A 26,388-nucleotide genomic window follows, 5' to 3' on the forward strand; every position below is an offset into this window, starting at 1 on the left:
AAATGACCTCATTGTTGTCTGAAGCAACAAGTAACTCCTTACACAACCCTCACATTAATAAATGACTGACCCCAGCCAAGTGATGCCTCAGCCAATCACTGGCGAATATGTCACCAGGGCACTGACAATAGCTACTCCCCCATGCTTCTTTATTACTCTAAATCTGTGTCCCAAATGGCACCCTATTCCCTACATAGTGTACTACTTGTGACCCTTTGAGCCGTGGTCAAATGTAGTGCACTAAATAGATAATAGTGGGCCATTTGAGTTTCAACCCATATGATTTCCTCCCATACTCCCTTACAAAAAGCCCTTTGTTAATGGACTCCAATGTTACACAACTGCTCTCTGTCCTCCCCTCAGTTCTGTAAGTGACGTGGTGAATATCCCTCAAGTGTGAATTTATGAAAGGGCAAAACACATGTTGGGTGGTGGGAGGGGTGATGAGGGGGTATGAGGAGGGGGGGGGGGCTGTGGGATTTTGAAGAGGTTGGGGGTTTCAGATGTTTTCAGAAGATGGGCAGGGACTCTACTATTCTAGCTTCAGGGGGAAGCTGGTTCCTCCATTGGGGTGCCAGAACAGAGAAGAGTTTTGACTGGGCTGAGAGGAACTGTCCTCCCGTAGGGGTGGGAGAGCCAAGAGACCTGAGGTGCCAGAACAGAGTACTTGGTGTGTAGGGTTTGAGCATAGCCTGAAGGTTGGGAGGGACAGTTCCTCTTGCTGCTCTGTAGGCAAGTACCATGATCTTGTAGTGGATGCGAGCTTTGACTGGAAGCCAGTGGAGTGTGCGGAGGAGAGGGGTGACATGGGAGAACTTGGGAAAGGTTGAACGCCAGGCGAGCTGCGGTGTTCTGGATAAGTTGCAGTGGTTTGATGGCAAATGTGGGGAGCCCAGCCAACAGCGAGTGGTTGAGTGTCATCCACATAGCAATGATATGATAGATTTTTATAAGTTACTCAATCTGGAAGAGGAGCAAAGGTATCTGAGTAGGTTGCTTGAAATGTTCTGCTACAGAAATGAGTGGATTCCTGGATTAGCATCTTGCAGATGTCTGAAATGTGTTCCATGTGTGTGTGTGTGTGTGTGTGTGTGTGTGTGTGTGTGTGTGTGTGTGTGTGTGTGTGTGTGTGTGTGTGTATGTTTGCTTGTGTATGTGTCTGTCTGCAGGATATATTGTACAAGTGAGCTATTTTGTTGCTGAAGAAGATTGTCAAACAAGACTACACCCCTGTTGCCCCTGAAAACATTGAGATCCAGATAAACATTTTGCTGAAACAAGAAAATTCAGAGAATCATCAAACTGATTTGCTGATAAGTGAGAAAATGTACATTTACGTCATGTATTCAACACTCTTATCCAGGTCGACTTACTAGTAGCGAGTGCATACATTTTCATATTAGTCCCCAGTGGGAATCAAACCCATAACCCCACAACGCCATGCTCTACCAATTGAGCCACAGGAAAAATTTTTCCACAGAATTCATAAAATCGATTAACAGATTCATCCCGCAACATTATTTATTCTAGTTTCTATCGTAGAATTGTTGTCTTTTCTCCTGAATGTTGTCTCTGATTAAAATATTTTCATATGAATTGAATCTGTTATGAGCAATAGCAGCTGGTCTCTCTGAGTCACATTTTATTGTTGCAAATCCAACGAGGTAATTTTGTTCAGCATAAATGACTGTGTCATTTGGTATAGAGCTGGTCATGTCTGCCTGCTAAACTCACGCCTATTTGATGTATTGGTTTATGTGCAAATTCAGTGAAAATGCACCTTATTGTCACCACTAGCCATTGTGCGGAGAGGAAAATGTGCCATCACCCACATTCCATTGCACAGGCTTTAACTGCTAAGCTGTGGATTTGAACCCGGTCCCTGGCTGGATCCAAAGGACAAGAGAAGCACGTGCTCTCACAACAACAGTTTTGATATTCGAGTGACTATGGGAGCATCAGTCCTACCTGCCACAAACAACCCAACCATGCTGGTGTAAGGGGTTACATCCACTACTGATATTTTGTATCACAGGAAATACAATGACAGTAGCGTTCCATAGCACAGGGGTGCGGAGAGAAGTGTTGCTTTGAGATAACTAGCCTGTATTATCAGACAAAAAAAGGGAATCTGATAGTAGTGTTGGAGACTTTTTGACACCAAGACACAACTAACATCCGCAATTTTCCAGCTGTGATCCTTGGAGATTTTTTTACCACCATCCTCCTCACTGTGCATGGGGGGGGGGGGGGGGGGGGGGGGGTCAATATAGGACACACGTCCTCTTCCAGGCTGATTGTTAACATCTCCAGTTGTTTTAAACATCTTCATTATTGCCCTGATCGTGGAAATGGGCATTTTTAACCGTTGAGGTATTTTCTCATAGCCATTTCCTGATTTGTGCAGCTCAACAACCTTCTGTTGCACATCATTACTGTATTCTCAGGTCTTTCCAATAGTGATGGATGACTTAGGGAACTTGGCCTGTGTGTCAGCTCATATTTATACCCCAGTGAAACAGGAAGTCATGGCTTACCACTTAAGTGTTCCTAATCACTCAGGTGAACTTAAAAACATTAAATATGAATGGGAATATACTTCAACTAGATTTTACTCATAAGTTCTAGGGGTGCCAATAATTGTGGCACACATGTTTCGGAGAAAAATATTTAATTTAATTTTCAATTAAAGGCTCGATTTATGTGAATATTTTTGAATGAAGGACCAAGAGGATAAACAGCAAATAAAACAATTCACAGCCTGTTTTGCTCATATTTACCAAAGGTGTGAATATTAGTGGAGGGCAGTGTAGTCATGCACTAAAAAAACATGTTTAATCGAGATTCTCCTTTTAGAATAATGTTTAGTTCAGGACTAGAATTAATCTGTGTGTGAAACCGGCCCAAAGGATTTTCATCTGTATTCTTACTTAACACGTTTGTATTCTTACTTTTTGGGGGGAGGGAGGGGGGTCATCTACTGTAGAACGATGAAACCCATCAAAAAGCTCCTTGGTAATAGAGCCAATGTCATAACATGTCATGAGTGTTCCAGAAATGGCCAAGAGGTTTTCAAGCAGACAAAGCTGTGAAGAATTTTTTTTTTAAATGTGTTGAAAGTACATTCCGTAAACCTTTCGCACTCATCATACTTATATCTCCCCCCAGCGTGAGTGATTACCATTATATAATAATCTAACTATGAAGGAACAAGGTGAGACCCAGATGCAGACACGGGAGGCAGATGGTTTGAGTCTTTGATATTTAATACATCCAAAAAGGGTTAGGCAAGAGAATGGTCGTGGACAGGCAAAAGGTCAAAACCACTTCAGAGTCCAGGAGGTACAGTGTGGCAAGCAGGCTCGAGGTCAGGGCAGGCAGAATGGTCAGGCAGGCTGGTACAGAGTTGAGAAAACAGGCAAGGGTCCAAACCGGGAGGACTAGTAAAAGACAATAGAAAAAGCAGGCGCACAGGAAAACCAAGCTGGTTGACTTGGAACGTACAAGACGAACTGGCACAGAGAGCCAGGAAACACAGGGATATATACACCAGGGATAACAAGCAACACCTGGAGGGGGTGGAGACAATAATGAGGACAGGTGAAACTGATCAGGGTGTGACACAACATTAGATCGAGACCACAGGTCTCCAAACAGAGGTGCCATTGATCTGTTCTCACTGTGTCACACCTCAGGAAGAGGGTGGTGGTGTTTTGTGGTGAAGCCAAAATGCCATAGTGACTTTGTATCAAAACATTTCAGTACAATACATATCATTAGAATAAATGTGAAACACAGTACAGACCAATAGAAGCAATCTCTTTCCTCTGTGAAGTTGTTGGTAAATTCTGGGGATAAAACGTATTCGTCTACTTCTTATTTGATTTAATCAAAACTAGGAAATGGAAATGACAATAGCCCTATAAAGAGAACTCACTCAACAGAATGGTTTCTCAGATGAGACTCTGAGGGAGGAAATGAACATATTGTGAAAAGATAATGGTGTTGATGATGTTGAGGGAAATGCGTTCTTATGACTGTGATGTTGGCTTATAGAGGAGAAAGGACTGGCAGAATTATTTCCGTGATTTTGTAGAACAATGCTGACATTTCCATTACCTCAGCTCAAGCGTTTCTAGACTAACCCTAATGAATAACATGTCAAATTAATATTTCGCTAAATGTTCATTAAAGGCTTTCTCTTCATAGATGGATTTAGCAACAGCAGATGATGGATTGTGACACTTATAAACATGACTATATGAAAAAGAAATGTCAAATTATAATTTCATTTACATTGCTTTGTTCTAGTGTGTTCTTGGTGAACTGATCATTCCCGATACACATTCATAAATGTCCTATTTGAAACGATGCTGCCCTCTAGTGGATATTACTTGAAAATGAGTCGTTTTATATTTTGAGTGTAATCATTTTATATTTCTTGTAGAATTATCCTACAAATAGCCTTCAATTCTATTGTGAACATGTCATAGGCATAATGCTATTGCGGATGTTACAGTATGGTATTTTTTGTTGTTCTTTTGGCATTTATTGGAACTATGATAAAATGTTTATGTATTATAATGATATAACATTGGAATGTCATCAAATTGTTTGCAGGGCTTTTATGAATAGATATAGACAGTGTTGCACTGTTATCGGTCTTTGTGTTCCACTCTGCAGCTAAGCCACTGCATGTTGTCACCATGTTGTTTAGATTTAGTCATTTTAGCAGACGGTCTTATCCAGAGCGACGTACAGTGCATTCAGCTTAAGATGGCTGGGCGAGACAACCACATATCAAGTGCATTTTCCCTCATTAAAGCAGTTATCAGTAAACTTGTGATGTTCACTCAATTTTTGTTAAGACCTACAGTACGAAATAGCTCAAATAAACGCTCACACTCCTGGTGTCACAGAGCTGGACTATATACAGTCCTCTGTGGCTCGCCAGAGTGAAGGCTCTGCTTTCGCACCCAGAACTTAACAGGGATTGGAACAGCACTTCCTTGGATTATGTCCCCTATCCGTATTCTTCTACCACAGCTTCGTTGTGTATAGGGTGTGTCTCCTCCAGAGGCCCAGGGTTTGGGGTGTCCCTGAAGACTTGAAGCTCCAGCGTATTGCAGACGGTATTGCAGTTTAATAGAATAAGTTGCTCCAGCGTATTGCAGACGGTATTACAGTTTAATAGAATAAATTGCTCCAACGTATTGCAGATGCTATTGCAGCCCAATGGAATAAGTTGCCAAAAAAAAGAACGCTCTCCCTTGAAAACCCAATGTAAGAAAGATACTTAGACTGGCTAAATCAAACTGGATTTTGAACACTGTTTTGGGCATCACAATGCAGAGACAAAGAGAGAAATAATAGAAGAATAAAAACCCTGAATAATAAAAGGGATACATGATTAACCGTAACTTGGCTACATAGACTGGGTATCAGTACCAAGTCGATATGCAGGGTACGAGGTGATTGAGGTAGGAATGTACAAACAACTAGAAATAAAGTGACTTGGCAACAGGATAGATAATAAACAGTTGCAGCAGCATTTGTGATGAGTCAAAAAAAAGTGCAATGGTACCGCTTGCCTTGCGGTAGCAGAGAGAACAGTCTATGACTTAGGTAACTTTAGACAATTTATAAGGCCCTCCTCTGACACCGCCTGGTCCTGGATGGCAGGGAGCTCGGCCCCAGTGATGTACTGGGACGTCTGCAGTACCCTCTATATGGGCCTTGAGGTCGGATGCCAAGCAGTTGCCATACCAAGAGGTGATGCAGCCAGTCAAGATGCTCTCAATGATGCAGCTGTAGAAGGTTTTGAGGATCTGAGGGCCCATGCCAAATCTATTCAGCCTCCTGAGGGGGAAGAGGTGATGTCGTGCCCGCTGTTGGAGTCTGGGTTAAACTTGGAACATTGTTATACTCAGCAATATAGTATCTGGGGAGTGACAGAGACTGTTTTTACATCAGAAGTTAATGGTTATCTGTAGGAGCCCGATGGCTTTGGAATGTGTTGGGTGGACGGGAGGAAGTCACAGGATTGCTACAGGGGAGACGGATGGACATCTGTGGATTAGGCAGAGAAATTATGGTTTATTACCCTATTACTTCGTCTTCCTATCGAACTATAATAGATGTAAGGATTGGAGAGAAGGATTTGTTCCTAAATTGGAGTATATATACTTGTGTTGGTGGAAACATGTTTTGTCTAATGCAGCTGTATTGATCCTCTGGGCAGAATAAACTTGGTAAAGCTTTTCATATTTTTCTACTCTGAGAATTAGAACCTAACACTTCTTCATGACTGTATTCGTGTGTGTGGACCATGATAGATCCTAAGTGATGTAGACACCGAGGTACTTGAAGCTCTCAACCTGCTCCACTGCAGCCCCGTCGATGTGAATGGGGCGTGCTCGGCCCTCTGTTTCCTGTAGTCCACAATCAGCTGACGATGAGGGAGTGGTTGTTTGGCCTGGCACCACAATGCCAGGTCTCTGACCTCCTCCCTATAGGCCGTCTCATTATCGTCTGTGATCAGGCCTACCACCGTCATCAGCAAACTTTTTGTTATTGAGACTAGGGTCTCTTTCACAGATGAGCCCTGTATCAACACAATCAAACAAATATACAAAACATATTAAGAAAAACAGACACACTTAACATAGAGGTCTCCAGTCATGACTCTGAACTGACCAAAGGGGACCAGAACATCTCATTTCAGAGAGCTCTGTCTGTTAGTTATTCCACATTAAGGGCTCAAAAAAAATTAAAGCAGCTTTACCCAACTCTGTGGAGTTGTGTGTACAGGTGTTTTTGGAGATCCCTGTGTTAACTATGTGTGTACAGGTGTTTTAGGAGATCCCTGTGTTAACTATGTGTGTACAGGTGTTTTTGGAGATCCCTGTGTTAACTATGTGTGTACAGGTGTTTTTGGAGATCCCTGTGTTAACTATGTGTGTACAGGTGTTTTTGGAGATCCCTGTGTTAACTATGTGTGTACAGGTGTTTTTGGAGATCCCTGTGTTAACTATGTGTGTACAGGTGTTTTTGGAGATCCCTGTGTTAACTATGTGTGTACAGGTGTTTTTGGAGATCCCTGTGTTAACTATGTGTGTACAGGTGTTTTAGGAGATCCCTGTGTTAACTATGTGTGTACAGGTGTTTTAGGAGATCCCTGTGTTAACTATGTGTGTACAGGTGTTTTTGGAGATCCCTGTGTTAACTATGTGTGTACAGGTGTTTTTGGAGATCCCTGTGTTAACTATGTGTGTACAGGTGTTTTTGGAGATCCCTGTGTTAACTATGTGTGTACAGGTGTTTTTGGAGATCCCTGTGTTAACTATGTGTGTACAGGTGTTTTAGGAGATCCCTGTGTTAACTATGTGTGTACAGGTGTTTTAGGAGATCCCTGTGTTAACTATGTGTGTACAGGTGTTTTAGGAGATCCCTGTGTTAACTATGTGTGTACAGGTGTTTTAGGAGATCCCTGTGTTAACTATGTGTGTACAGGTGTCCCCTCTGGCAAGTATGCAATATTTTTTTCTAGATTTGAACACGATATCCCAGAAACCCCAGCTCTCATTGATGGTCGCCACTGTGATGACTAAGCATCAACATCCGCACTGAGACTTTGTGGCTGTGTTATCTACTGTAAACCCAGTGTAGAAAATATTGACTTTCTGGTTGTGGTAACTAGTAACAACCTAACATTGTGTAACGGCTGTCGTCGGGAATAGAGGACCAAAACGCAGCAGGAATGTGGATGCTCATCTTGTTATTTATTTTAAATAAAGAGAACACCAAAATAACAAAACAAAGAACGCACAAAACAGTCTTGTCACGCTCACACAGGCAAAACAAGAAACAATCTCCCACAACACCAAACCAAACAACTACCCATATATAGGACTCTCAGAGGCAACGAGAAAGCATCAACCTAAACATAGAAATACAACAAACCAGAAAGAACATAGAAATACAAAACATAGAACATAGACCAAAACCCGAAAATAATAAATCAAACACCCTACTACATACACCACCACCCCGAAACACAAACAAAATACCCTCTGCCACGTCCTGACCAAACTACAATAGCAAATAATCCCTAAACTGGTCAGGACGTGACACATTGTCAGGAAATTTGAGACTGGATGCTGAGGCGATAACAGTTACAGACAAGATTGAAGATACACTGAACAAAAATATGAATGCAACATGTAAAGTGTTGGTCGCATGTTACATGAGCTGAAATAAAAGATCCCAGAAATGTTAAATAAAGGTTAAATCATTTATCTCAAATTTTTGGCACAGATTTGTTTACATCCCTGTTAGTGAGCATTTCTCCTTTGCCAAGATAGTCCAGCCACCAGACAGGTGTGGCATATCAAAAAGATTGAACAGCATGATCATTACACAGGTGCACCTTGTGCTGGGGAAAATAAAAGGGCACTCAAATGTGCAGTTTTGTGACACAACACAATGCCACAGATGTCTGACGTTTTGAGGGAGCGTGCAATTGGCATGCTGACTGCAGAACATTCAACAGCTCTGGTGCACCTACATTGCAGGGAGACTCCAGCACCTTACAACCCAACTGCTGCCATTTCACCACTGCAATATTCTATTTATTTATTACCGAGTATGTTTACATAACAGGTTAACACTCTCCATTACAACACTGTACTTTATTCTTCATTTTGGATCCCAATTAGGAAAAATACTTCATTTGGTGATATCTTTGTAAGTCATTTTGTTTTGTGAATTTGTCCTTGGTCTAGGTGATATCAGTTCAGTACTTTATCAAAATGTTTCCCTTAGACTGTGCTTTTGTTATTTTGAGGAAAGTTAGAGACTGCCTTCCATTCTTGTTTATATCAAAACTATTTGACCCGATCTGTGTAATCGGACCGATTGTTTTCTACTGTATTTTACACCAGGGTAGTCCATTGGTCTTTCTGGATATCTACCCAACTGTAGGTATGCTAATATGACATGTAAACCATCAAGAGCATGGATATCCAGGAAAAGAGAACAGTTTAGTAAATCATTCCAAAACCATTCCAAAAGTACAATCATGATGACTATATGCTAGATAAAAGTATTGTTTCTCACAAGTTTATTGTTTCCCATGTTATCCTTCCTGTCACGTCCTGACCAGTAATAGGGGTTATTTGTATTGTAGTTTGGTCAGGACGTGGCAGAGGGTATTTGTTTTATGTGGTTCGGGGTGGTGGCTTGTTTAGAAGGGTGTTTGATTTATTATTTCTGGGTTTTGGGTTATGTGCTATGTTTTTTGTATTTCTATGTTCTCTCTAGTTTAGTATTTCTATGTCTAGGTAATTGGGTGTTGGACTCTCAATTGGAGGCAGGTGTTTTTAGTTGCCTCTGATTGAGACCTATATATAGGTATGTGTTTTGTGGGAGATTGTTTCTGTGTATAGCTTCAAGCCTTACAGGACTGTTATTTGTTGTTGTTTCAGTTTATTTTTGGTTCGCCTTCTTTGCCAACTAAATAAAAAAGAAGATGAGTGCACATTTCCCCGCTGCATCTTGGTCCGCTTTATCCGACGACAACCGTTACACTTCCTATGAGCTTATAATATAAACTCCAACATGAAAGATACTGTTTACTTTACTTTTTAATCATGTCAGAACGATGTAACAGCGGTTTACAGAATTTTTGTTAGATTTCATCCTTAAAACACACTCCACTCAAACTTTTTTTTGTTATTTCCAAAGTTACCTAAAATAACTCAAATGTACTCATAAAGGGACGATGGACGGGGCCATGTACCGTCAAATCTTGGGTGAGAACCTCCTTCCCTCAGCCAGGGCATTAAATGGGTCGTGGATGGGTATTCCAGCATGACAATGACCCAAAACACACAGCCAAGGCAACAAAGGAGTGGCTCAAGAAGAAGCACATTAAGGTCCTGGAGTGGCCTAGCCAGTCTCCAGACCTTAATCCCATAGAAAATCTGTGGAGGGAGCTGAAGGTTAGAGTTGCCAAACATCAGCCTCGAAACCTTAATGACTTGGAGAAGATCTGCAAAGAGGAGTGGGACAAAATCCCTCCTGAGATGTGTGCAAACCTGGTGGCCAACTACAAGAAACGTCTGACCTCTGCGATTGCCAACAAGGGTTTTTCCACCAAGTACTAAGTCATGTTTTGCAGAGGGGTCAAATACTTATTTCCCTCATTAAAATGCAAATCATTTTCTAACATTTTTGACATGCTTTTTCTGGATTTTTTTGTTGTTATTCTGTCTCTCACTGTTCAAATAAACCTACCATTAAAATTATAGACTGCTCATTTCTTTGTCAGTGGGCAAACGTACAAAATCAGCAGGGGATCAAATACTTTTTTCCCCTCACTGTATGTCTAATTCACTGTATCCTTTTCTCTGTCCATTTTCAATTTGGTGTTCTGAAGCTGAGCTTATCTTTCTGATTTTGATCTGTCCATGCTGGGCATACTCACTCCACTTTCTCTCTGTGGTGCGTGCCTTTCTGGAGCTGGGCCCACCTCTCTGCTGGGTTGAGGAGACCCTCTCTGCTCCTTTTTGTCCTGCCGCCGCTCCTGCCTCTCCTCTGGGTTCCCTGTCCACTTGCGACAATGGCACCGAGTGGCTGGGACACGTAGGTAGACTTTTCACAGCAACCTCCGATATTCCTTTGATTTCAGTTGAAGCAGCCATCCCTCGTCCTCCGATTCCATTAAATCTTTCTTCTCAGAGGAATTCTCAATCAGTTTGCGCCACAATGCACGATGGCTCTTTTCTTTTACTTCAGAGTCATCTCCAGTCGTGGCCAAAAGTATTGAGAATGACACAAATATTAATTTCCACAAAGTTTGCTGCTTCAATGTATTTAGATATTTTTGTCAGATGTTACTATGGAATACTGATGTCACGGTTGTCATAAGGAGAAGAGGACTAAAGTGCAGCGTGTGTGTCGTTCCACATTTTATTTAATCTGTGAAACTATGCAATACATAAATAAACTGAATAAACAAAACAACAAACCGTGACACAGAGGAGAAACAAACTACTCAAAAATAAATCACCCACAAAACCCAGGTAGAAAAACCCCTACTTAAGTATGATCTCCAATTAGAAACAACGAGGACCAGCTGCCTCTAATTGGAGATCATCCCAAACAAACCAACATAGAAATAAAAAAACTCGAACCTAACATAGAAATAGAACACATAGAATAACCCCCCCCCCGTCACGACCTACCATAGCAAATAACAGCTTACTATGGTCAGGACGTGACAGTACCCACCCCCCCCCCCCCCCAAAAGGTGCAGACTCCGAATGCAACTAAAAAACAAAAACAAAAAGGGAGGGTAGGGTAGGGAGGGTAACCAGTGTCATGATTTTGCAATGAGATATTCGATTAGTAGGTGTCCACATACTTTTGGTCACATGTATGTTCTAGCACTTTGGTTTCACTAATATGTTGAGATTGAACCAACTTATCTGTTTCTGTCTTCATTACTTTTTAAGTAGGATAGATGGGTTATATGGGTTGAATGTGATAGTCTGCCTATAACCAGCCTGAGTAGGCCTATAACTCCATTAGGTTGAATGTGATAGAGTGCCTATAACCAGCCTGAGTAGGCCTATCACTCCATTCCTGTTCTATTCAGAGTTTAGAGAAATGCATCAAATTGGAAATGAGCTATTATCAGGCTGGTTAATATGATGCATGTCTGTTGAATTTGGGAAAATCCACCCACGCTCGGCCCCGCCCCACCTACTCAGCCTGACAGAAGCTGCTACTGTTTTGTAGCCGTGGCATACTGCATACTTCTTACTAAACGTTACGCGCTTAATAGTATGTGACGATGAGTATATAGTATGCAGTTGTAGTACGCTAGTATGGGTATTCGGACATGGCCATGGTTCTCAGAACGTTATGTGCTAGTTCGAGTCTGAAGAGAAAGCTGGACCAGGAAATGGCAATGATTTATCTGCTGTGACAGGGTAGTACTATGAAAGGCTCCAGCTATAACCAAGCCTAGGCTTCCAGAATATTCCTTGTATTGGCTAAGATAGCATTTTCCGAATGTTTATTTTGTCCAGTTTTGGGGAAATTCTGAATATTCTGAATATGTTACATGCGACTTCTGCTATCAGAATACGAAGATGGCATTGAAAAGACAGGAGATGCACAGAAGACACTCCGTGGTCTGATTGTGTTCAGATCTGGCTGACCACCTCAGAAGGTAGTCAGGGATGCATTGTGTGCGGATTTGTCCTCAGTTTGGACGCAATCAGGCTACCGAAAGTGCATACAGTGGGCGACGTCATCAGCACACAATCCCACAAGACTCCAGAAAACCTGTGTTTTGAGATCTGGAGGCACATGTTCATTATAATGTTGAAGGAAATGTGTTCCTAGTATGTGAGGAACTTGTTTGCTGGCTTCATAAATGCTAGCAAGCTAGTTAATATTTAAAAAAACTATTTTTTGGTCTGGCTAGAGTTATGCTAACCTATTTGCAATTCCTTTAGAATTGCTTGCTAGCTTGCTGGCTAGCTACAGAGGCTAGCTGACTAGTTAGCTGCAGTAGTTAGCTACTGGCATCAGTTGTTGTTGTGTTACTATCATATTTGGCCTATTCCACCATTTGTAGAATACATTCTGGCATTTGAATATAGAGCGGGAAAAGAGAATCCAGACACACTGTGGACACGGTAGACACATCTAAATGTCGGTGTAGACGCAAAACGCGTTCGGAATTCCATGAACAGAACTCTATGATCAGAACACTAAAGCTCTATGAACTATCAAGTCTAGACACGGCCAGTTAGAGCGGAAACAGGCAGCACATTACGCTGCCTGCGGTGTGTAAAACAGGACTGTGGTGTTAGGGACTGAATAGAGGAGGCCTGTGTGCTGCACGGGACAGTCAGGCTAGGGAGGTGAACACAGCACTGATTTGCAGACGCAACACTATAGTAGCCTGTAGAATTTGGGAATAGAGTGTGTATTGTTAATAGAGTGTGTATTGTTAATAGGAGAGTGGGTGTGTGTATGTACCCCCCCTTCACACACACATACGCGCTTCCACCTCCAATGAATAATTCAGAGGCCTGCAGCGGGAAAGTGCACAGTCACCGGTGGGGGCCACTCGCCTCACACAACCCTCCCCCACCGCTCCCCATAATAACCCAGCACTTAATCTGTACTGAGAAACACACAACATCTAACCTGAATTGAGAAACATGCAAACAATCATATACAGTCACCCAGAAATACACATATACAGTCACCCAGAAATACACATATACAGTCACACAGAAATACACATATGCAGTCACCCAGAAATACACATATGCAGTCACCCAGAAATACACATATACAGTCACCCAGAAATACACATATACAGTCACCCAGAAATACACATATACAGGTCACCCAGAAATACACATATGCAGTCACCCAGAAATACACATATGCAGTCACACAGAAATACACATATGCAGTCACACAGAAATACACATATGCAGTCACCCAGAAATACACATATACAGTCACCCAGAAATACACATATGCAGTCACACAGAAATACACATATACAGTCACCCAGAAATACACATATACAGTCACCCAGAAATACACATATACAGTCACCCAGAAATACACATATACAGTCACCCAGAAATACACATATACAGTCACCCAGAAATACACATATACAGTCACCCAGAAATACACATATACAGTCACCCAGAAATACACATATGCAGTCACACAGAAATACACATATACAGTCACCCAGAAATACACATATACAGTCACCCAGAAATACACATATACAGTCACCCAGAAATACACATATACAGTCACCCAGAAATACACATATACAGTCACACAGAAATACACATATACAGTTACACACACTTAAATACAGAAACACAAGCAAAGACATACAAAAAATAATACTGGGTAGTTGATATATGGAATGCTCTCTCAGCTCTCTGATGGCTGCGGCTGCAAAAACAAGACCCGATCAATGATCATCTTAGAATCTGACACAAACAGTAGTGGCTTATGTGTACAGGCTACAACAACAACAGCACCACCAACCAAGAGATTAGGAGAGATCAAAGAAGGCCTTTTCTAATTATACTGAACAAATATATAAATGCAACGTGCAACAATTTCAACGATTTTACTGAGTTACAGTTCATATAAGGAAATCTGTCAATTGAAATAAATTCATTAGGCCCTAATCTATGGATTTCACATGACTGGGAAGTTGCGCAGCCATGGGTGGGCCTGGGAGCAAGGTCCACCCACTGGGGAGCCAGGCCCAGCCAATCAGAATGAGTTTTTCCTCACAAAAGGGCTTTATTACAGACAGAAATACTCCAGAGTTTCATCTGCAGGTGAAGTGGTCCTGGGACGGCGTGGTTGGCGTGGTTACTCGTGGCCTGTGGTTGTGACTGCCAAATTCTCTAAAATGACGTCGGAGGCAGTGACGTCGGAGGCAGGTAGAGAAATCAACATCAATTATCTGGCAACAGCTCTGGTGGACATTCCTGCAGTCAGCATGCCAAATGCATGCTCCCTCAAAACTTCAGACACCTGTGGCATTGTGTCGTGTGACAAAACTGCACATTTTAGAGTGGCCTTTTATTTTCCCCAGCACAAGGTGCACCTATGTAATGATCATGGTGTTTAATCAGCTTCTTGATATGCCACACCTGTCAGGTGGATGGATTATCTTGGCAAAGGTAACAGGGATGTAAATAAATGTGTGCACAACATTTTAGGGAAATAAGCTTTCTCTGCGTATAGGATCTTTTATTTCACCTCATGAAACCTGGGACCAACACTTACATGCTGCGTTTATATTGTTGTTCATTATATATCAATAGGGCATCCTCCGTTCCGTTAGCTTTGTTTAAGCTGACAGGTAAACACAGATGTGCCCACGTCAGTATTATAGTATTGTAGTCAGTTGAATGATGCAAAACAACATCAACCATTATGGAACTACTGATGTGAATACACTGTATTCTACTGTATTTTAGTCAATATCACTCCTACATTGCTTGTCCTAACATTTATATATTTTTTAATTCCGTTCCTTTAAATTTACATTTGGGTGTATTGTTGTGAATTGTTAGATACTACTGCACTGTTGGAGCTAGGAACACACACATTTAGTTAGATACTGCTGCACTGTTGGAGCTAGGAACACAAGCATTTAGTTAGATACTACTGCACTGTTGGAGCTAGGAACACAAGCATTTAGTTAGATACTACTGCACTGTTGGAGCTAGGAACACAAGCATTTAGTTAGATACTACTGCACTGTTGGAGCTAGGAACACAAGCATTTAGTTAGATACTACTGTTGGAGCTAGGAACACAAGCATTTAGTTAGATACTACTGTTGGAGCTAGGAACACACACATTTAGTTAGATACTGCTGCACTGTTGGAGCTAGGAACACACACATTTAGTTAGATACTACTGCACTGTTGGAGCTAGGAACACAAGCATTTAGTTAGATACTACTGCACTGTTGGAGCTAGGAACACACGCATTTTGCTACACCCACAATAACAAATCTGCTAAATATGTGTATGTGACCAATACAATTTCATTTGATGTTTTAAGGTAGGATGCAACCATTTTTATCTCAATGTCAAATTATTTCTGTCTAACAATTAAGTACCTTACTTTGATTGTTGTCAATAGCTTCTTAGCTAAATGCAATTTCTCTTGCAATAATTTTTTCAATTTGCCAATTTAAAACGTGCACAAGACAGTTCACAGAATTGCCAATTTAAAAAAATGTATCAAATTTATTCATTACTACATTTAGCTAACATTAGATAGTTATTCCAGAGATTCTTACCTTTGCCTCAAGTCTCGTCCAGATCACCATGGTATTTGTAGTTAGCAGCTAATTAGCATTTCATTTTTTTGCCTGTAAATATCGGCAAATATATTGATAAAAGTCACCTTGTCCTTGAGAGATTCACAGTTATCAAGCCTACACAAAACACAGTCCTTGTTTTAAGTGTTTCTAAAATCCCCTATGGAAAAAGAATGGTGGAAAAACGATTGGAACCATTTCCTTGTTTGACTGCTAGGTTTTATGGGTATTATGACTCTCATACTGATACTATGATACTGTGGTAATCTATGGAAGGGATGTGTAACCTGAAAACTAGCTGTTATTGGTAGAGAGGGGGACAAACTGTCTTTGTTATTGGCTTATTAACCTTTTACAAAAGAAAACACCCAGCCAAACAAGCTGAAATGTCAGGCGGTCTTTTAAAACAGCTCTTAAACCAAAAGAGCATTATCATAATTTCACAGTATTATTCCAACCTTGTGGATATATATAAAACATAGGACAAATCATGTTTTTGACTCCACTTCCCCTTTAAAATGTAATCTCAAACGAGCCACACAAAATCACTAACTGGAATATGAAATCAATAAGATACTTAATATCATCATCAAGAACATCTCCCCTGAAATAACCTGACATTTTAGCCTAGGTATGTATAGGCTACCTGAAGCCGATTTGACCATTATGAACACGTTTGACATTGGTACCTGAGCAAGGCAGTGTTGGTTGTTCACTAAGGTAAAGAAAGTTTCAGGTTGGATATTCAAAGGATTTTCATGCTTTCAAACCTCAATTGCTTTCAAACCTCTTGAGCCACAGACTCCAAATAAGTGTCATAATGTTGGAAAAATTGCACACAACATTGCACAGGTCTTATTTTCACGATTTGGACATTCATTTGCTTTCCAAAGCTAATAAACATGTGGAAATGTGAGCAGCATTTTGTATTCCAAGTTGAATTAGTTAGGGAGCATAAACAAAGTACCAACTTTTTTTACATTTGAATTTCAATAGCTCCTTGGTCATGTGACCTACTGGACTCAAACAAGGTTCAGAATGTCCACTGACAACCCTTCTATATTGCACACCCTCTAGTGTGTCCTTTTTCATCTCACACGATTTTGCAATCATTTTGTAAACTTTAGCATTTTAATAAATTCTTGGTCATGTGATCTACTAGACTCAAACAAGATTCAGAATGTCCACCGACTACCCTTCTATATCGCACACCCTTTAGTTTGTCCATTTTCATCTCAGCCTTTAGTGTGTCCATTTTCATCTCGCATGATTTTACATACATTTTGTAAACTTTATAATTTCAATAGCTCCTTGGTCATGTGATTTACTGAACTCAAACAAGGTTCAGAATGTACAATCAGTGGGCCTACACATTGCACACCCTCTAGCTTGTCCATTTACATCTCGTCGAAGGTCGAACGAAACCCTGGTCTGGCTGAGAGTGAATACCTCAGATAGATTAAGACGGGAGGTATGGGAAGACGGCAAAGTCAGATCCATAACTTCAGGATAAATAGTACCATAGCCCTTGGAGGGCTCTTCCAACCCTTACTCTGTGTGTCACCTGTTTGAGGGAGTCTCTCCAACGGCTAGGAGACAAACTGTCTTTAGCATGTTAGTACAGGGGGGGGGTAAGGGAGACAATGAGGTAGCCCTCTAGCAGGGCTCTTACAATCCCTCCCTGTCACCTGTTTTCAGGTGTCACTAATGATACAAACCAAACGGGAGTTACCTGCAGATGGTGATGGCTGTTGATCGTTTACGGAAGGTGGCAGTCGGTTCTGGAATATGGAGCTTTCAGTTAAGCATGAAAATGTGAGGGCGGTTCCACCAGACTCAATGATTTGCTGCGGGGCTCTTGTAAACCTGACCTTAACAGGAAGCCAATCTGAGAATGATGGCTCAAAGTCCTGGGAGACCGCTGATGAAAGTGTACTACTGGCATCAGTCTGATCACAGAGCGGCTGTGGTGAAACGTATAAACACGCATCCCCCGTATACTTAGCTAACTCTAAACCGCAAAGGTTTGATATCGAATGCTGGCTTCGGCTGGACCCGCTAACAGTGGAGCACTAAATGGAGATGGAATGTGCTTTGCGGTTATGGACACTGCCAGGTCTCAGGTCCGCCTGGTTGCCGGACTCTACACATTCTATGTGGGAGCTCTCCTCCATGCTCCTTAGAGCATGTAGTGGAGATGGCATGTGCCTTACCATTAGTTGACACTACCAGGCCTCAGGCTTGCCTGAGTGTGGGACACCACACATTGTAGGTGGTGATGGAATCCTCCACGCTCACTAGACTCGAGACGGAGACTAAACCCATTGGCCCTGCAGTGATAGTGCATTGCATGGATCTGGATCATGCCCTACGAAGTGGGGAGAGGTATCTCCAGCTTGTCTGGGGAGGGAGGCCTACATCTGATGTGGGTAGTACCATTCACACCCATTGATTTGCTGCGGACCCATAAAATGGATGGAAGAAGCCTAGGTTCCCCCTGGGCACGGATCACTGAATGTCAACTTGATGAAATTCAAAGGAGCGTACTCACCTGTAGTAATCCTGCTTAGTACGAGAGGAACCGCAGGTTCAGACATTTGGTGTATGTGCTTGGTTGAGGAGCCAATGGTGCGAAGCTACCTTCTGTGGGATTATGACTGAACGCCTCTAAGTCAGAATCCCCCCTAAACGTAACGATACCGTAGTGCAGCAGATCTTCGGTTGGCCCGGGATAGCCTGCCTCTTTTGGCAGGTGAGTAGAGCAGTTCGTGACGGGGTTTGTGGTGCAGCCAGATGAGTTGCCACCCCTCTCCTGATGCGCACCGCATGTTTGTGGGGAACCCGGTGCTAAATCACTTATAGACGAACTGATTCTGAGTCAAGGTTTCGTACGTAGCAGAGCAGCTCACTCACTGCGATCTATTGAAAGTCAGCCCTCGATCCAAGCTTTTGTCGGGGACGGAAGGCGTCTTCCTCCACCATCCTCCTTCTTTACTTACAGGTTACCAGGTGCACGCAGAAGGGGCCAGAGGCCAGACACAGAGTGTGAGAGAGCCCAGGCAGGCGGGAAGGCATAAGCCATTGACATTGACAAGTCCATGGAGAATAAGAACACCTCCTCCCAGCTGCCCACTGCACTGAGGATAGGAAACTCTGTCACCACCGATAAACCTAATATAATTGAGAATTTCAATAAGCATTTTTCTACGGCTGGCCATGCTTTCCACCGACCCTGCCTTTCTAAGGTCTTCGAAAGCCAAGTCAACAAACAGATTACCGACCATTTTGAAACCCACCGCACCTTCTCCGCTATGCAATCTGGTTTCAGAGCTGGTCATGGGTGCACCTCAGCCACGCTCAAGGTACTAAACGATATCGTAACCGCCATCGATAAGAAACAATACTGTGCTGCCATATTCATTGACCTGGCCAAAGCTTTCGACTCTGTCAATCACCACATCCTCATCGGCAGACTCAATAGCCTTGGTTTCTCAAATGATTGCCTCGCCTGGTTCACCAACTACTACTCTGATAGAGTTCAGTGTGTCAAATCGGAGGGCCTGTTGTCCAGACCTCTGGCAGTCTCTATGGGGGTGCCACAGGGCTCAATTCTTGGGCCAACTCTTTTCTCTGTATACATCAATGATGTCGCTCTTGCTGTTGGTGAGTCTCTGATCCATCTCTACGCAGATGACACCATTCTGTATACTTCTGGCCCTTCTTTGGAAACTGTTAACAACCCTCCAGACGAGCTTCAATGCCATACAACTCTCATTCCGTGGCCTCCAACTGTTCTTAAATACAAGTAAAACTAAATGCATGCTCTTCAACCGATCGCTGCCTGCACCTGCCCGCCTGTCCAGCATCACTACTCTGGACGGTTCTGACTTAGAATATGTGGACAACTACAAATACCTAGGTGTCTGGTTAGACTGTAAACTCTCCTTCCAGACTCACATCAAACATCTCCAATCCAAAGTTAAATCTAGAATTGGCTTCCTATTTCGCAACAAAGCATCCTTCACTTATGCTGCCAAACATACCCTCGTAAAACTGACCATCCTACCGATCCTTGACTTCAGCGATGTCATTTACAAAATAGCCTCCAATACCCTACTCAACAAACTGGATGCAGTCTATCACAGTGCCATCCGTTTTGTCACCAAAGCCCCATATACTACCCACCACTGCAACCTGTACGCTCTCATTGGCTGGCCCTCGCTTCATACTCGTCGCCAAACCCACTGGCTCCAGGTCATCTACAAGATCCTGCTAGGTAAAGTCCCCCCTTATCTCCGCTCACTGGTCACCATAGCAGCACCCACCTGTAGCATGCGCTCCAGCAGGTATATCTCTCTGGTCACCCCCAAAGCCAATTCCTCCTTTGGCCGTCTCTCCTTCCAGTTCTCTGCTGCCAATGACTGGAACGAACTACAAAAATCTCTGAAACTGGAAACACTTATATCCCTCACTAGCTTTAAGCACCAGCTGTCAGAGCAGCTCACAGATCACTGCACCTGTACATAGCCCATCTTTAATTTAGCCCAAACAACTACCTCTTTCCCCTACTGTATGTATGTATTTATTTATTTGCTCCTTTGCACCCCATTATTTCTATTTCTACTTTGCACTTTCTTCAACTACAAATCTACCATTCCAGTGTTTTACTTGCTATATTGTATTTACTTTGCCACCATGGCCTTTTTTGCCTTTACCTCCCTTATCTCACCTCATTTGCTCACATTGTATATAGACTTATTTTTCTACTGTATTATTGACTGTATGTTTGTTTTACTCCATGTGTAACTCTGTGTTGTTGTATGTTGTCGAACTGCTTTGCTTTATCTTGGCCAGGTCGCAATTGTAAATGAGAACTTGTTCTCAACTTGCCTACCTGGTTAAATAAAGGTGAAATAAAATAAATAAAAATTGGGCTCTGGATAGGTAGGGGCCCTATAGGGGGCTAGATGGTGGCAATATAGAAGCGTAGTCAGTGTACATTCTGAACCTTGTTTGAGGGAGCTATTGAAATTATAAAGTTGACCAAATGTATGTAAAATCGTGTGAGATGAAAATTGACAAACTAAAGGGTGTGCAATATATAAGACTTGTCAGTGCATATTCTGACAGCAGTTTAAGGATTTTAGGTCACATGAACAGAGAACTCTTGATAATCGAAACAATGAAAATCAGAAAAATGTATGTAAAATCACCTGAGATGAAAATGGACTAACTAAAGGGTGTGCAATATATATTGCTAGTGAGTGGATGTTCTGTAAGTAGATTGAGGGTTGTAGGACACATGACCAAGGAGCTATTGAAATTAGAAACATTGAAAAACATAGATAATTTATGTAAAATCGTGTGAGATGAAAATGGACAAACAAAAAGGTTGTGCTACATATAAGGCTACTCAGTGGATATTCTGACAGTAGGTTGAGGGTTGTATGTCATGAGACTAAGGAGCTATTGAAATTTGAAACTTTTAAAAATTCATGTAAAATCTCATGAGGCAAATGGACAAACTAAAGAGTGTTTAATGTGTAGGCCCACTGAGTGTACGTTCTGAACCTTGTTCGAGGTGTGTGGGTCACATGACCAAGGTGCTATTAAATTTCAAAAATTTAAAATAGTGCGAGATGTAAATCGACAGTTTTGAACGTTTTAGGAGTAATGGTTAAAGAGCTGAAATTTGAAAAAAATTTACATTTGAAAAATGTGATTTGTCACTGTGCAGATGGTCGTAAGGAAAACTACAGCCGAATATCCAATCTGAATCTGTTTTTACCACGGTTTTTGTTGTTCTGTGTGTGGAGACATTCAGGCTTACTACTGTCAATCGTGAGAGCGTTCAAGAAAAGCACCAGGTTTTATTTTTTTGTACCTTTGTTTCTCCCTAATTTCGTGGTATCCAATTGTCTTGTCCCATCGCTGCAACTCTCATACGGACTCGAGAGAGGCGAGAACAGTGCGGGGTCGGAGGTCTCGGCTGTTAAATTGCGCAGTCACTATTGCATTTTCCCTCTCCGATAGAATTAATAGACAAAAGTAGCAAAGCCGCTTAATTCTGAACACCAGAATTAGTTTCGGTGTGTTCGTTCCTGGTCGAAAATAAATTGTTTGTGTTTTTCCCAAAGAAAAACGTCATAGGTAGGATATTTATATATATTTTTTCTTGTAGAATCGTAAATGCATAATTTGTGTCATTGTTTTAATGCATCGAATGTTCTTTTGTATTTAGTACATATATGATGACAATGGCTAAACATTTGGAATTTTGGTTGAAATAAGTATTTTAGACAATATCTCGGGAAAGCGCATCTACCCTAGAGATATGTAGATGTCAGTGATTTGGTTTCAAAATGTTGGATGATTAAATTGAACTGACGTGAAATATTTTATCCTGGTTAAAACTGACTCAATCTAGTGTGAACAATGGTTGTATTTAACGTTTGCCATAGCAGTTTACATCGACAATGACCATGGAGCCTGTCCAATTTGCAAGGTATTGTATGGAAGTGAGGACGAAGGTTTCAACCAAAGGTGCACAGTATATACTCGCACTGTAGCCTACATTTGAATGCATGCATTTTAAATAAAGCGTTCCATTTATATGTTGTAGATTTTTGACATTCAAGAGAAAATAACAGTTGCTAGATTTGGACACCGAGGGTAGGTTGGGTGTATCCCATCTCGGTGATGAAGCCTCGTACAGACAGACTCCCACCACTTGTTTGCGATCCGGTGGAAGTGCGTTCATTTCAATGTGACGCGATCAGCGCAGCTGCAACAAGACCAGGCTGGTTTGCGTTGAACGAATCCAACTCGTGAGCTAGTTTCTTCCGTGCAGTCACAGAAACTGAAGTTGATGAACCGTCAAAGAAGATGAATACTTGTAGCTTTCGACATATGTTCATGGGATGGCTACAATATAACTTTTTGACAGCACAATACATACTGTAATGACCCGGCTGGGTCATAAAGGGAAAAGAGACGGACTCTAGGTGTGCAGGTCAGAACACAGGTTTATTCCTAAACTGGGCTATTGTTCAGGCCACAGCCCACGCCGCTAAATGCCGAACGTACACAATTATACCATGTCGAGTTAAGGGTCACTCCCATAGGAACAGATCAAGGCCCCGAACAGAAAAAGAAGATGAGACAGTAATCCCTATTTATGCATTTCCAAATCCCGCGGGATTACCCATCATACCCCCCCAACCTTTCCCTCTGTCCTGACATATTTAACCCATGCTAGTAGCCATGAGAACCATAACACACCCACAAACACAATACCGGGTCGTTACAATACATTTAAAGTACTATTTGAAAAGTTATATTGTTCCATGTTTTCTGCCATTGTATGGCTTTTTCATCTTTCACTACTACTAGGCAGGCCTACACTTTTAATTCTAAATTGAAGTTGATGTTAGGCTGAACGTGATAATTATGATTATACTTATTACTCTTATTATTATATCAATGTTATATAGTCTATATATTGTAATCTATATATTAGTCATATATAACCCACTATATTCGATTGTAATGGTTCGTCACGAAGAAAATTGTGCGGTTTCTATAAATACTGTTGGATTAACTGGTGGACAGGGTTTGGTAGTAACGGATTACATGTAATATTAAGAACGGATTACATATAAAGGTAATTGTACTCCGTTACCGGAATTTTTATTGTATTCAGATTACAGATTACTTTTGAAAACTAGACTCGATTACTTTTAAATTCAGAAACGATGTTTGCGAGAAAAAAAATCTTTGACACTTCTGTTTTCGCAATGACGTTCAAATCAGCATTGAAAAAAATGCGCAAATTTAAATTTGTTCCACCTGAGCGAGTCTGACCACAAGTCAGAGACCACTATGATGACACACCAAATGTGTTTGATGGATCGCGGGAAAAGAGCAGGAATGGGCTTTTGTAGGCTACAGTCCAAGCTATGTCTTCCAATGGTGCAACTACTGTCGGCATCCAAAGATTATCCAACTTTAATAAATGCTTGGAGGTAAGGATGACAGCAGTGCTGTAGTCTATGGTGATACGGATATCACTTATTGATATCTACATCAAATTAATTTATATGGCCCTTCTTACATCAGCTGATATCTCAAAGTGCTGTACAGAAACCCAGCCTAAAACCCCAAACAGCAAGTAATGCAGGTGTAGAAGCGCATTGGTGTGAATCACACTGCTGCTCTCTCATTTAGCTATTTGTGCCTTACTATTTGTGGTTGTGGATGGCTGTTCACAAATCAATGTGTATTTGAACCCAATAATGGTTGAATTCAAGAAGTGTAAGTGTCATGGGCGTCGTAAGGATAGGACCAAGGCGCAGCGGGTATAGTGCTCATCTTCTTAATTTATTTAAAGATAACACTTAAACAAACTGAAGAAACAGTTCCGTAAGGCAACACAGGCTATACAGGAAAACAACCACCCACAAAACACATGTGAAACAAACCCCACGAAATATGGCATCCAATTAGAGACAACGACAACCAGCTGCCTCTAATTGGAGGTCATTGCCAAAAAATCATAGAAATAGATAACTAGATATAAACAGAAATAGAGAACATAGAACCGAAACACCAAAACAAACACCCCCTGCCACGCCCTGGCCAAACTACAATGACAAATAACCCCTTTTACTGGTCAGGACGTGACAGTAAGCTGCCTGTCAATCATTGTTTTTTTAAACCAATGGACAGCAATTGAAAAATGGGCTCTTGCAATAGCTGCAAAGTGCAAATCCCAGCCTATGGAATAAAAGGGGAGCTTTTATTGCTCAATCTAATACATGCTGATAAAAAATATAAATCCATGGGCCTAATGGACACATGCTCAAACTCACACACTTTTGACAGACTTAAAAGGGGCAACCTGTAGTTGCTGCATCCATTTTAGGACGTATAAATTATATATATACAGTACCAGTCAAATATTTGGACACCCCTACTCATTCCAGGGTTTTTCTTATTTTTTACTATTTTCTATATTGTAGAATAATAGTGAAGCCATCAAAACTGTGAAGTAACACATATGGAATCATGTAGTAACCAAAAAGTGTTAAAGAAATCAAAATATATTTTAGATTCTTCAAAGTAGCCACCCTTTGCCTTGATGACAGCTTTGCACACTCTTGGCATTCTCTCAACCAGCTTCATGAGGTAGTCACCTGGAATACATTTCAATTAAACGGTGCGCCTTGTTAAACGTCAATTTGTGGAATTTCCTCAATGTGTTTGAGCCAATCAGTTGTGTTGTGACAAGGCAGGGGTGGTATACAGAAGATGGTATTTTGTCAAATAGGGCTACGTCCATATTATAGCAAGAACAGCTCAAATAAGCAGAGAACCGACAGTCCATCATTACAATTCAGTCAATGAGGACATTTAAGAACTTTTAAAGTTTCTTCAAGTGCAGTCGCAAAAACTATCAAGCGCTGTGATGAAACTGGCCCTCATGAGGACCGCCACAGGAAAGGAAAACCCAGATTTACCTCTGCTGCAGAGGATAAGTTGTTTAGAGTTAACTGCACCTCAGATTGCAGCCCAAATAAATGCTTCACAGAGTTCATGTAACAGACACATATCATCAATTGTTCAGAGGAGACTGCGTGAATCAGGCCTTCATGGTTGAATTGCTGCAAAGAAACAGGAGCATGGCGACCTAGAGCACCGCAGAGAGAGCATACATAATGGTACCCCTTACCCGGCACGTTCGGCTCCAGCCGCAGGACGCCAACCAAAGGGATGATCCCGGGAATCAGGAGTGGACCGGTCACCCCTGCTGATGCGCAGCAACCTGTCGCTGGCTGGTTCGCAGGAACCTGACAGACCGATTGAGGCACGGGAGCCTGGCGATCCGGCGAAGGTATGAAAGCCTGACAAGCCTGCGGAGGCAGGGGAGCCTGGCAATCTGGCTGAGGCATGAGAGCCTGTAGCGGCTCCCGGACCTCATTCCCACCGAAAAAATAAACACTCCATGATGCTTCTCCTAGGTGAGGCGTTATTCTGTAACGAGTGCGCTGAGAGTCAGTCAGCAAGTTCAGGGATTGAGTGTTTTAATAAAATAAACGGAACATAATACAAAGCAAGAAACACTAACAGCACACAGACAAGCAATAATAAGGTCTATATAAGGAACCAAAGGGAGTGACATATATAAGGGAGGTGATGGAATCCAAATGAGTCTGATGTCACGCAGGTGTGCGTAACGATGGTGACAGGTGTGCGCCATAATGAGCAGTCTGGTGACCTATAGGCTGGAGAGGGTGCACACGTGACAATAGGCCTAAAGAACATTTTTCACATATAAATAGCACTTTTCAGTAGTGCTCAAAGCATGCCATTCCATGAGCACAGCATTTCTTTTTCAAATCGAATCAATGAGCCCAATCAGTCCTCCATGACAACACAATCGTAAACAACAGAGTAGGGCTGGCTAATAAGTCCTTTGTT

General features: G+C 41.8%; 1 protein-coding gene and 1 long non-coding RNA gene across 2 annotated transcripts in view; one reads left to right on the forward strand and one right to left on the reverse strand.

Annotated features, from left to right (window-relative positions):
- Window positions 1-3,248: 3,248 nt before the first annotated feature.
- On the reverse strand, window positions 3,249-16,111 carry LOC123727248 (uncharacterized). Its single transcript, XR_006759138.2, has 2 exons — window positions 15,889-16,111; window positions 3,249-6,604 (listed from the first exon to the last, which is right to left on the reverse strand). It is a non-coding gene; the product is annotated as an uncharacterized LOC123727248 (long non-coding RNA).
- A 5,589-nt stretch (window positions 16,112-21,700) lies between these two features.
- The window catches only part of LOC106571120 (tumor necrosis factor alpha-induced protein 2), a 36,856-nt gene continuing 32,168 nt past the window's right edge, over window positions 21,701-26,388 (forward strand). Inside the window, exon 1 of the mRNA XM_082961478.1 lies at window positions 21,701-22,059. The gene's annotated coding sequence lies outside the window, so the exon portion shown is untranslated. The remainder of the gene's footprint in view (window positions 22,060-26,388) is intronic.

The sequence above is a fragment of the Salmo salar genome, chromosome 15 (genome assembly GCF_965601325.2).
Source record: "Salmo salar chromosome 15, fSalSal1, whole genome shotgun sequence".
Lineage (NCBI taxonomy): Eukaryota > Metazoa > Chordata > Actinopteri > Salmoniformes > Salmonidae > Salmo > Salmo salar.